The sequence below is a fragment of the Triticum aestivum genome, chromosome 4B (genome assembly GCF_018294505.1).
Source record: "Triticum aestivum cultivar Chinese Spring chromosome 4B, IWGSC CS RefSeq v2.1, whole genome shotgun sequence".
Lineage (NCBI taxonomy): Eukaryota > Viridiplantae > Streptophyta > Magnoliopsida > Poales > Poaceae > Triticum > Triticum aestivum.
This window is the reverse complement of record NC_057804.1, coordinates 495,947,437-495,959,190: the sequence shown is the minus strand read 5'-3', so window position 1 is coordinate 495,959,190 and position 11,754 is coordinate 495,947,437. Positions and strand designations below refer to the sequence as shown.

The following is an 11,754-nucleotide window of genomic DNA, read 5'->3' as shown; positions in this document are numbered from 1 at the left end:
GCCACACCGCCCACAAGTAGGGATAGGAGGGCCGCCACCCCTCCTCACCCACCTTGGCCTGATTCGGAAGCTTGAGCGCGAGATCCGCACAGGAAGCCGCCGCCACCACACGCAGAAAGCCGCCGCCACCACACGCGGAAAGCCGCCACTGCCACACGCGGAAAGCCGCCGAGCTGGGGAAACAAGAGCCTCCCGCCATCGAGGACCACACCGTTGCGCAGGGAAATGCCCCGCCGCCGCATGAACTTAGTTCGGTGACCTCATCCGACGACGGCGAGGGGAGGTAGGAGACAGGGAGGCCATCGGCGGCTCTATCTAGGGCTCTGCCCGTGTCGCCCTTGGAGGCGACGCGGGGGATGGGTGGTTCTGGTTTTTTTCTTTGCAGTAGTTTTTCTTCACTTTTTGTCTTTCTTTAGTTACTTTTTCTCTTGTTTTTGTAATTGTAATCGTGATTCAGTAAGTTTTGATTCATCACCAGTTATGTTTAAGTGTAAGAGTCACTTTGCAAAGGGGGTTGGTGTTTGTCCAATAATAATGTTAAATATACAAAGGTTTACATGTGTTTACATGCTTCCTAGGATTATTTCAAGCTAACTAACCTCTCCTCCCTTGATTTTCATGGGAATGGGCTCCACCTCCCCCTTAATCTTCAATCATAATTAACATGTCTGTGCAACCCCTGTAAACCTATGTATGTGTAACATTACTTGGTGTTTGTCCATGGTTCGGTTAGCAATTTCTCTACTCCTATAAAAATCTGAGTTGATAATGATGGTGTGTCTGCCATCTTTCACCAATAGCCGTCTGATCTAGATCTGACGCATACAAAGCAAACTACTGCAGTTTTGCAAAAAGATACTCACACTTGTTTCCATATTTACAAACAACTCCTTGTCTCTCACAATCAGCCTTATCTCTTCCCCATCACATCCAGAAGGCCATGGAACGATCTGGTGCGATGGCCGCTGCCGGCGTTGTCCACCCCAATCTTGGTGTTCCGTACTCCCTCCGTTTCAAAATATATGTCTTTCTAGGCATTTCAAATGGACTACCACACACAGATGTATATAGACATATTTTAGAGTGTAGATTCACTCATTTTGCTACGTATGTAGTCACTTATTGAAATATCTAGAAAGACAAATATTTAGGAACGGAGGCAGTACAATGCATGGCCATCTTACTAGTCATGTCATATGTCATAGTACTCCTCTTGGTGTGGGTGCAGTTCATTGGTGATTTTGCAAAACAAACCTCATAGTTTCAAAACTGTCTGAAACAAGTCCCTCCGCCCCCATCTTCTTCCCCCGCCATCGACAGGGGCCGGCGCCGCCCAGCTGCGCGATTCGCCGCCCACCAGGAAGTGCTCCGACGCCGTAGCCACGTACCTGCTCCACCGCCGGCATCGCCTACCTGCTCCGCCGCCTCTGCCGCTCAGACCTGCTCCGCCGCGATCCCCTCCTACCTCAATTACCTGCGAGCGTCGCCGGAACCTCCCGCCACGTCCTCCTCGAGCTCGCGTGCGTCCTTCTCAAGCTCCAGCACGTCCTCCTTGAGCTCCCGCGCATCCTCCTCGAGCTCCCGCGCGTGCGCCGTCGCAATTCCTCCCGGCCACGACCCCCTAAGGGCGTCGCCGGAAACTGCCTCCGTGATCCGGCGGACCAGGAGCTCGCGCGCTTCCTCCTTGATCTCCCACGCGAGCCCGTGCTGCTCCTTCTCCACTGCCCGCGCGCCCGTGCGGGGCTGCTTCTCCCCTGCCACCGGTGGAGCTCCTCTGCCCGTACTGCTGCTGCTCGTCTACTCGTACTGCTGCTGCTCGTCTGCCCGTGTTGCCGTCAGAGCTCCTATTCGTCAGTAAGAAGAAGGTACTGTGAGTTGCTCCTCTGCTCCTTGTGCTGAATATGATCAGTCTATTGTATGGAGTTGCTCCTCTGCTCCTGTTCGTCAGGAAGAACAACATTAAGTGAAAAAATCAGTAGATATTAGTCAGTCAATGGAGTAGATGCATGATCTGTTGATAATCTATTGATAAAGTACTCCAGAGCTGTGAATACTAAATGAATGCATAAGATGGATGTCATATTCAGCATAATCTTTAATCTGAATAATCTAACTAATAATCTGTTTACAGGAAGTTGTAGTACCATAGGAATGCAGAAGACGGATGTCATACTCAGCATGGATGTTTTACTATGATGATCTGTGGTTGCAAATGTTTCAGTAAACATGATACTCCTAAAATTCAGTTAAACTACTGTACAAAAAATTCAATTATGAACCTATCCAAATGCAGTGCCAGACAGCAAATGAAAATTTGTAGTGCCAGACAGTAAATGCAAATTTGTAGAACCACTTGAATTTGTAGGTTCTATTCTAACAATGACAACTTAGGCAGCCGAACACATGCACCTGTTGTGCAGAGGGGTGACTGCACTTTTTGTTTAGTCTGGACATGTGTAGAGTGCTTGCTTGCATCAGGACATCAGAAAAGAACATATTCTCTTGTCCCTCCTTGGGAGAGATTAATTTTAGTTAATTCTTTTCTTCTGCAAAGCAAGTGCCCTGTTTTACTGACTGTCAAAAGGTCATAGTACTCCAAATTAACTTCTGCTCAGTGCTAGAGCAGATCTTCTCAGCTAAGATCCTAATTAAATTCTAAGTACCTACACGGCATAAGATAGTAGTGATGGTAATCCTTCTGCTAAATGCTAGAGCAGATCTTCTCAGCTAAGATCCCTAATTAAGTACCTACACAAAACTGGGTTAGGTAAACTGAAAATCGGGTTAAGAAAATTGGCTCCAGTAATAAAAGAATATGAGGTTTGCATGGTTTGTATGGTGGCTCCAGTAATAAAACTGTAGATATCTACTGATGATAATATCTAGCAGAACTAGTGCAAAAGTGTTGACAGTATTACTCCTGTAGCAAAATGCGGTGAATTCGGTACCCTCTTTAATCTTCTTGTAGTGAATGCATTATAATAGCACATGCATGCTTCTCAGGTCCGAAGTTGAACCAGGTTGTGGTGATGTTTTGGTGCGATTCAAGTGATCATGCTTTTTCTTGGGGTAGTTCAAGCATGATTTTAAAGCATCTACGAGTTCAAGCAGGTTGTGTTCCAGGAATTTGGCACAGTTGTCCATATTATATTTCCTGATAGCATTTTTGCTGATATTGCTCACAATTTCTTCCACTAGTTGTCCCAGGAATTTTCCCAAAATTTCTGTAACTGTCCCCAGATTTTTTTGGGACTGTGCATACTTGATGGATGGCACTGTTAATCTTTTGTAGGTTCACAGAAGTAAAGGATTTTACAGCCTCGGAACCCCAGTAACTATGTAGCATGACCTTTATTTTGTCAACCACTGGATACATAGCTCTGTAGAAGCTGCTTTTTATTTTATTTTTCCCGAAAGTTGCTCCATGTAGCTCCAGTTTAGGTTCAGATCTGGAGGTTTTTGAGTGACATTTATCAATTGTGTCAGTGTGCATGTATGCTCTAAGTGATAGGCAGCGGACTCCATGGACCATTCTTTTTTAGTTTTTAATAATCATTTCCTGTAGGATTTGTCATAACCTTCTTTAGTTAGTGATTGTAGTACCTAAGTGATCTCTTTTATCTTTTCTTGGGGTGTGTAAGTTCAGTTTTATTTTTTTTCAACATCAGGTTTGTGGATTCTTTGGGGCAGAGACCGTAAAATAATTGCGACATCTTTTCCTGGGGCAGATTCAGCTAGCAGGAAGAAGCATCTTGCCTGTTTTGACAAGGTATGGACCTCATTTTTTGTTGTTGTTGTTTTACCGTTTTTACCGATCCCTGGCTTCATGATTTGGTGAGGTTAACATCAGCAGTTAACGGGTTTGCTAGGCGGCTTGTTAGAGACAAGTTTGACGTGCAAATAGTTAGAAGGGCCAGAGAGGCTGGCGTACAGATTCAACCTGAATTAGTTTTCTCATTTCTCTTCCGTCCCCCGGCAGCAGGGGCGAAGCTAAAAATGCATGGTTGATGTGACTCTGGTTTCACTTTTAAGGGCAATTTTACTAAATCATCAACTGAAACAAATGATGTGCATTTGCAATAACACTATGGCAAAGCATAAAAAGTGTGCACAGCGAAACCAACACAAAGATTGCAGAAATAGAAAAAGGCCAGGAAGAGCAAAATCTACAAAGAATGTAGAAACGAATATGTATATATGTACATGTTGAGATTTGGAACTCTACAATACTGAATGTAGCGCGTGAACCCAGGTTCACAATTGCATACTACCAGTACGACTATTTGCCCAAAGTAGCTTTTTTGTGCATATTGAGGAGAATTTTTCCGGCATTGTATTCTTTTTCTCAAGAATCTCGAGCTTGCTTTCTGGAGTGCATATGTTCCAAAGTCCTCCTCTTCAGTCAAGGGAAGTGTCATGGCCGTCATCTGACATAGCCTTTTGGAAGACTTCGAAGAGCCCTGGGTAGACACCTGTCAGTATATGGTCTATCTCTTCATCATAGAGTTCCCTGCCGACATGCAACTTCTGATATTTGCGGTCCATAAGATGCTCAATGACATTGCGTATGAACCACAGTAAACCCGTGGCATCATCTTCATAGACTACTTCTTTCCCTGTGCTGTCCTTGGAATGAAGGACAACACTAAGAAAGTCATTGGCCTCAGCCTTGGTCTTCCAACTGTTGTAGCAATCAAGCTTCTCGATAGCTTTGATCACACCTTCTACTGCCTTCGGGTTGTTGAACAACACATTTCTGAACTTCTTGTGTATTTTCGTGTATGACACTGTCCTCCTCGTCGAGGACTTGTGACCAATGTGTTCGCCGATGAGATTTTCTTTCTTGTTACCTTGCTTCTCCATTAGCGCAGTAAGTTGTCGTATTGGTGCTGGCATGTCTAGCTCAGGGGGGAACAGGCTCCTAATGACTTCAGCTGACCCAACGTAGTCTCTGTTCGAGCCCTGGATATTGTGCTTATCAAAGTAAACTTCAGCAACCCTGATCTTCTTGTCTGCAGTAAGATAGAATTTGTCTGTAGACAGCTCACATACGAAGCACAGGCCCTTCTTATGTACTCTCTGGACACACTTGGTCACTCCTTTTGTGATCTGGAAACCATCTCTGCTGGTGAAATAGGCCAACTCCTGCCCCCCTGGTACCATCTTGTATATTGTGAGTTTCAGGCCATGGTTGGAGAGCTTCTTGGCTTTGGATCTTTCACATCGACACAGGAGTACGCAGTGCCCACAGAGGATATCACTGATCTCGCACTCGGACCTGACATAAATGACCATCTTCTATGAGTGACGTGCTATAATAGGAATTATATCATGCAGATTATCATGTTCGGAATCAAAGATATCACGGTCACTAGAAATTATCGAGCGTCCAAGGAAGGATGTGTAAGGTACTAGTTACAATCACTCGCGATTTAGAGGTGGCTACAAGGGTCGATCGAAGGACTTTGTTTCTGGTACAAGAACTAGGGTTACAAGAATGGGGAATTGTGGAGTGAGTAGCCGCCGGAGCCGATTCTGCCTGATCCACTGGATGAGCCACTCGTCTTTGCCGCTGCCCTAAGTAGTCGTGGATGCGGGTTGGGTTCACTGCGCCCACTCTGGCCCAGCGACACGCGCATTGGGTCGTCGGTTCCTCATGGGCCTTGGGCTGGGGGGCGAGCTGGTCGATCCCCTAGTGCCTGGGCCCCCCTTGTCAGCGTGCCCGTTGGAGACGGCTGGTGTAGGGGCGCTGACATCCCCTCCTCCTTGCGAAGAGGCTTGCCCCCAAGCCTCTGCAGCCGAGAACTGGCCCTGGAGAGCCAGCTTGTCCTCCCAGGTGTCCTGGAGTGCTGCAGGGTTGGACCAACGAATGAGCACCTGCTCAATCATCGATCCGTTCTTCCGCCGCCACCGCTGCTGTAAAACTGCAACAGGCACCGCCGGAATATCAGAATGAGCTGGTAAGGAAACTGAAGCTGTAGTCCCCGGGGTTAGACAGTGGCGCAGCTGAGACACGTGGAACACCGGATGCACTTTGGAGTGCGCCGGTAGGTCCAGTTTGTAAGCAACTTCGTTGATCTTAGCTATGATCTTGAAAGGCCCAAAGAACTTGAAAGATAACTTGTGGTTGGTGCGGCGAGCCACCGACGTCTGAATGTAAGGCTGCAACTTGAGGTAAACTGCGTCTCCCACTGAGAAAGCTCGAGGGGATCATTTTTTATCTGCCTGGGCCTTCATTTGCTGTTGCGCTCGGTGGAGGTGTTGCTGGAGCAAGTCTTGAATTACTGCTCGTTTGTCGAGCCACGTTTGCTAAGCAGGAACTGTACACTCACTGGTTGCTGTGATCCCCCAGTGCCGTGGTTCGTGGCCAAACATTAATTTGAAGGGTGACATACCGATACTGGAGTGGAAGGAGGAGTTATACCAGAACTGAGCTAGAGGTATCCAATGGCTCCAACATTGAGGGCAAGCATGCACGAAGCATCGAAGGTATGTTTCCACGCACTGATTGACGCGTTCTGTCTGGCCATCCGTCTGTGGGTGATTAGCAGTGCTCATTCTTAACTCTGTCCCTGCATACTTGAACAGCTCTCGCCAAAACAGACTAGTGAACACTGGGTCACGGTCAGAGACAAGAGCGCTTGGGAACCCATGTATCCTGTAGATGTGGTGCATATACAGCAGGGCCAGAACTTGCCTGAGATGATCCAAGTGTTCTTCCCATGTTTTGTTGAACACAAGGATGTCATCAAAGAACAGCAGTACACAATGCCTCAACAGGGGGTGAAATGTGTCTGTCATGGCCCCTATGAATGTAGGTGGCCCCCCTGCGAGTCCAAACGATAAAACCTTGAACTCATAGTGGCCCGTGTGCGTCTGGAAGGCTGTTTTGTATTCCTCACCCTCCGCAAGCCGTATCTGATGGTACCCCGCCCTGAGATCGAGCTTGGAGAACCAGGCTGCTCCATGCAGCTCATCCAATAACTCTTCGATGATGGGCACCAGAAACTTGCCGACACACGTCATTGTGTTAAGATGCCTGTAATCGACGCATAGGCGCCAGGTGTCGTCCTTCTTTTTGACTAAGATGACGGGAGAGGAAAAACTGCTGGTGCTGCGTTGTATCACTCCCGAATTCAACATTTCTTCGACTTGTCTCTCAATCTCTGATTTGAGCTCTGGTTTGTGCCTGTACGGTCGTATGTTCACTGGTTGAGCGCCTGGCATTAGAGGGATCTTATGGTCACAAGCACGACGTGGCGGCAGCCCCTCAGGTTCTCCAAATACATCCTTGAATTCATCCAAAATGCACTGCAAATCTGGTGGTGTATTGGGTGTAGCGGGGCTGTCCTATGATATTGGGTAGAGAAGGACCATATGCAACAGTGAGCCTTGACGACACATGTTCTGAAGCTGGAGACTGCTAATCAGATGACAGTCAGTGGTGTTAGCCTCGTGGCCGAACAGTCGAGCTGACCCCAGAGGAGTTGGTATTTGAATGACCTTGTTCTTCCAATCAACGGTCATTGGGCTATGCATCTCTTGCCAATCCATACCAAGGATGGCGTCATAGGTGCCTAGTGGAAGGATCTTCATGTCGGTGACAAATTCTTGCCCTTGAGATTCCCACTTGCAGGCCGGCAGAACTACAGAACAGGTGAGCTCACCGCCGTCTGCCACACGGACACGGCAGTGCTGCTGCAGAGGTACCACTCCTGACAGTTGCTGCGCCAACGCTTGGCTGATGAATGAGGTGGAGCTACCGCTATCAACCAGCAGCAGAACCTGGCGCCCTTGAATGGTTGCCAGCAGCTGGAAAGCATTTGACAAGACAGTGCCGTCGAAAGCCGACAGTGAAATGGCCATCACCGTGTCGCTCGGCCCTGCACCCTCGCTCGGAGGAGGCGACGAGTCGAAGCCGAAGAGCTCGAGCATTTCCTCGACGACGTGTAGCTGAACCGATGCTGGACAGACATGGTCGTGGCTCCAGCGCTCGCCGCTCTTGAAGCACATGCCACGGGAGCGCCGGTAGTCACGCAGCGCCTTGACCTTGCCATTGTCAGCGCGCGCAGCGTCAGTACCACGGCGATCCGTTGCCGTAGAAGAAGAAGACGCCACATCCGACCGCGTTGGTGGTGGCGGAAGTGGGAGCGCCATGCTCGCGCGCATAGGAGGGTCGTGCGAACGGCGTGTGGATGATGCCGCACCATCGACCACCTCCTCTGCAAGAGCGCTAGAGCGCATGCCGTGTCCAGGTCCGGTGGCCTCTGAACCAAGACCACCGCACGGATGTCCTTCCGGAGCCCCTCGACAAAATGAGTGAGAAAATAAAACGGGTGAATCGTGTCAGAGTACGAACTCGGGTGATTAATAATGGACTCAAATTGCTCAATGTAATCGGCCACTGTGGTTGTTTGTCGCACAGTGTAAAACTGCCGGATCAGCGTCTGATGGCGATCGCGACCAAAACGCGTACACAGCAGCGTAGTGAAGGATTCCCAATCAAACTCTGCGAGTCTCTTTTGGATGGATTGCAGCCAAATGGAAGCGGAACCCGAAAAATTTAACGCAACCATGGGCACCCAGAAAGAGGGAAGAATTCCAAACATGGTAAAATACTGCTCGCAAAGAGTTTTCCACAGCTTGGTCTCTCATACCAGATGTAAGGTACTGGTTACAATCACTCGCGATTTAGAGGTGGCTACAAGGGTCGATCGAAGGACTTTGTTTCTGGTACAAGAACTAGGGTTACAAGAATAGGGAATTGTGGAATGAGTAGCCGCTGGAGCCGATTCTGCCTGATCCACTGGATGAGCCACTCGTCGTTGCCGCTGCCCTAAGTAGTCGTGGATGCGGGTTGGATTCACTGCGCCCACTCTGGCCCAGCGACACGCGCATTGGGCCGTCGGTTCCTCATGGGCCTTGGGCTGGGGGGCGAGCTGGTCGAGCCCCCAGTGCCTGGGCCCCCCTTGTCAGCGTGCCCGTTGGAGACGGCTGGCGTAGGAGCGCTGACAGGATGATATACATTGATGCAGTACTGCAGTATAATTTTAGATAGTAGTAGGAACATGCTTACATGTGATTCTTTTCGGTCCCTTTTAGGATTTGCTCGATATCCTTTGGGGATTCTTTCTTATTTCCAAAATCAGCATTGATTAACCTGAAAGAAACCATACTCTATGGTAAATGTGTTGCAATTACAGTCACTGCTCCACTGTCGTCAGTAATTAAGTAACTGAAGAGAAAGCTGGTACCTGTACTCGATGGGAATAACATCCGTGCTGTTCACTGCAGGAGGAAGGCGTGGACTCTTCTTGTCGCTAGCAGATTTTCTATCATGCCCAGACTTTGGTGGCGCAGGCACGGTGGAGACCATGGAGGTAGCGGCGAGGTTGCGGCTGCTGCTGGGACTAGACCGCTGCGGGCTAAGCGTTATTGGGGCGGCGCGATTCGTCCACGAGATCTCATTGTCTTGTGGACCAGCGCCGGCTTTCTTGGCCGCAATGTCAGCTACCCGGAGGTGAGCTTGCGGATGGTGCTCCCTTCGCCGACCACCGTGAGAATGCCTCGTGCCCCGGAGATAAGGTCCCCCAAGAGGGCTTCTGCTTCGGCTGCCGTCTTCGGATGGGCTGGAGCCGCTGGACTCCATCTCCTTGCGCACTCGATACTGTCTCGGGAGGCGCTTGCTGGATTTGCCATCGCCGTGAGGTGTTCGCGAGCGCTCCGCCGAGGAAGAAGACCGGTCGTGGCGCTTGCCGGACTTGTTATCGCCGTGAGATCTCTGGCGGCGCTCCGGCGAGGAAGAAGACCGGTCGTACCTGCTCGAATTGCTATCTTGGGGAGGAGTTCGGGAGCGCTCCGGCGAGGAGGAAGAAGACCGGTCGTAACGCCTGCTGGACCTGCTATTGCCGTGACATCTCCGGGAGCGCTTCTGCGAAGGGGAGGCCCGGTCGTCCTGTCTTCTTGACTTGCGACCGCGGTGAGGCATACGGGCGCGCTCCGGCGAAGCGGAAGCCCGCGCGCGGCGCTTCCTGTCGTCGCGGTGGTCTCGATCACGCGCGCGGCGCTTCCTGTCGTCGCGGTGGTCTCCATCAGCGGCCCCTTTCTCTGCCGCCATGATCGCTCGCTGGAGGCAAGCTAGGGCGGCGGCAGAGAAAGACGGGGGAAGATTATGAATTCGTGAACGGACTCCGCTATGAACTTAAGAAGGCAGACTCAGAGGGTGGGTCCAGGATCGTGTACAAGGGCGCAATGCCAGGCGGCGCTGTGGTGGCCGTGAAGCGTCTGTCCGCCCTCAGGCGCTCTGGCTCAGCTCACGACGACTACGGCTTCTCCGCCGAGATACAGACGCTGGGGCGGATCCGGCGCCGCCACATCGTGCGGCTGCTCGAGTTCGCGGCCAACCGCGAGACCAACTTCCTGGTGTACGAGTACATGCCCAACGGCATCCTCGGCGAGAAGGGTGCGCGACGCGGTACAAGATCGCCGTCGAGGCGGCAAGGGCCTCTGCTCCATGTACCATGACTGCTCGCCGCCGACAGTGCACAGCGACGTCGAGTCCAACAGCATCCTCCTCGACACTGACTCCGAGGCGCACGTCGCCGACTTCAACCTCGCCAAGTTCCTCAACGGCAACGCCGGTGGCTCCGAGAACATGTCCGCCATCGCCGGTTCCTATGGATACATCGCTTCTGGTATGCATTCGGGTCCTCTGTTTTCATTTCTCACAAACATTTGATTGCAAATCATCGAGATTAGTTGCTACTGGTATGCATTTCACCGGATTTTCAGTTTTCATCTGCTCCGATTGTTGTTTTTACTGTGTGGCACCTACTGTGCTGCACATGCCCTGAAGCCTGCCTCGCATCAATTTGTCGTTTAAATGGATCATCTTCTGGGAATTGTTGGCATTTGATCTTATGCGACTGCACTCTTTGTTTTGTGTCTTTCAGAGTATATGCCTAATCAATTTGTCGTATAAATGGATCATCTTTTGGGAATTGTTGGCATTTGATCTTATGTGACTGCTTCGGCATTGTGCTGTTGGAGCTCGTCAGTGAACATAAGCCGGTGTGCGAGTTCGGCGGCGGCGTAGACATTGTGCAGTGGGTGCGGATGGCTACCGGGTCGACCAAGGAAGGTGTGATGAAGATCGCCTCTCGCCGGTCTCGGCGGTGCCCGTCCAGGAGCTGACGCACGTCTTCTACAATGCTCGGTGTCGCCGAGCAAAGCGTCGAGCGGCCACGGGAGGTCGTGCTCGTGCAGATCCTCGCCGGCGTGCTAGATACGCCGATGAACGGTCATCGTCCAAGGAGAAGAGGGGCATCAGGAGCAGGACTCCCCGGGACAGCAGGGTCTCTCAGGTCTCAGCATTAGTAGTTGTACCTTGCAGTAGCCCCTGTGCCTTGTGGTACTCCCCGGGACAGCAGTGTCCGGATGCGTGTGCTAGATTAGCGGTATGATAAGTTATGGATTCGACCTGTGTATTCTCTGTAATAGTAGTACTGTGTTGTACTAGTACAAAGCAGCTAGTGGGTCTCTCCAATTGAATTGAAGTGATTTCTAGAATCACAAACAAAAAGGAGGCTGGAGGTAAGCCGTGCACGCTTCAACGATTTATTGCTCAAATGCGTGCTGCTCCCGTGCTTGGGTGACATGCACCGCACAGAGGCCAGTGCGTTTGGATGCCAACGGTCGGCAAGCCAAATTTTTGGTGGAGCCGCCAACAAATTGGCCATAGAATGAAAGGGGATG

The 11,754-nt window shown here is 50.5% G+C and overlaps 1 pseudogene; it reads left to right on the top strand.

Moving 5' to 3' along the window:
- Window positions 1-9,275: 9,275 nt before the first annotated feature.
- LOC123095052 (leucine-rich repeat receptor-like serine/threonine-protein kinase BAM1) lies at window positions 9,276-11,550 on the top strand (annotated as a pseudogene).
- The last annotated feature ends 204 nt before the right edge of the window (window positions 11,551-11,754 follow it).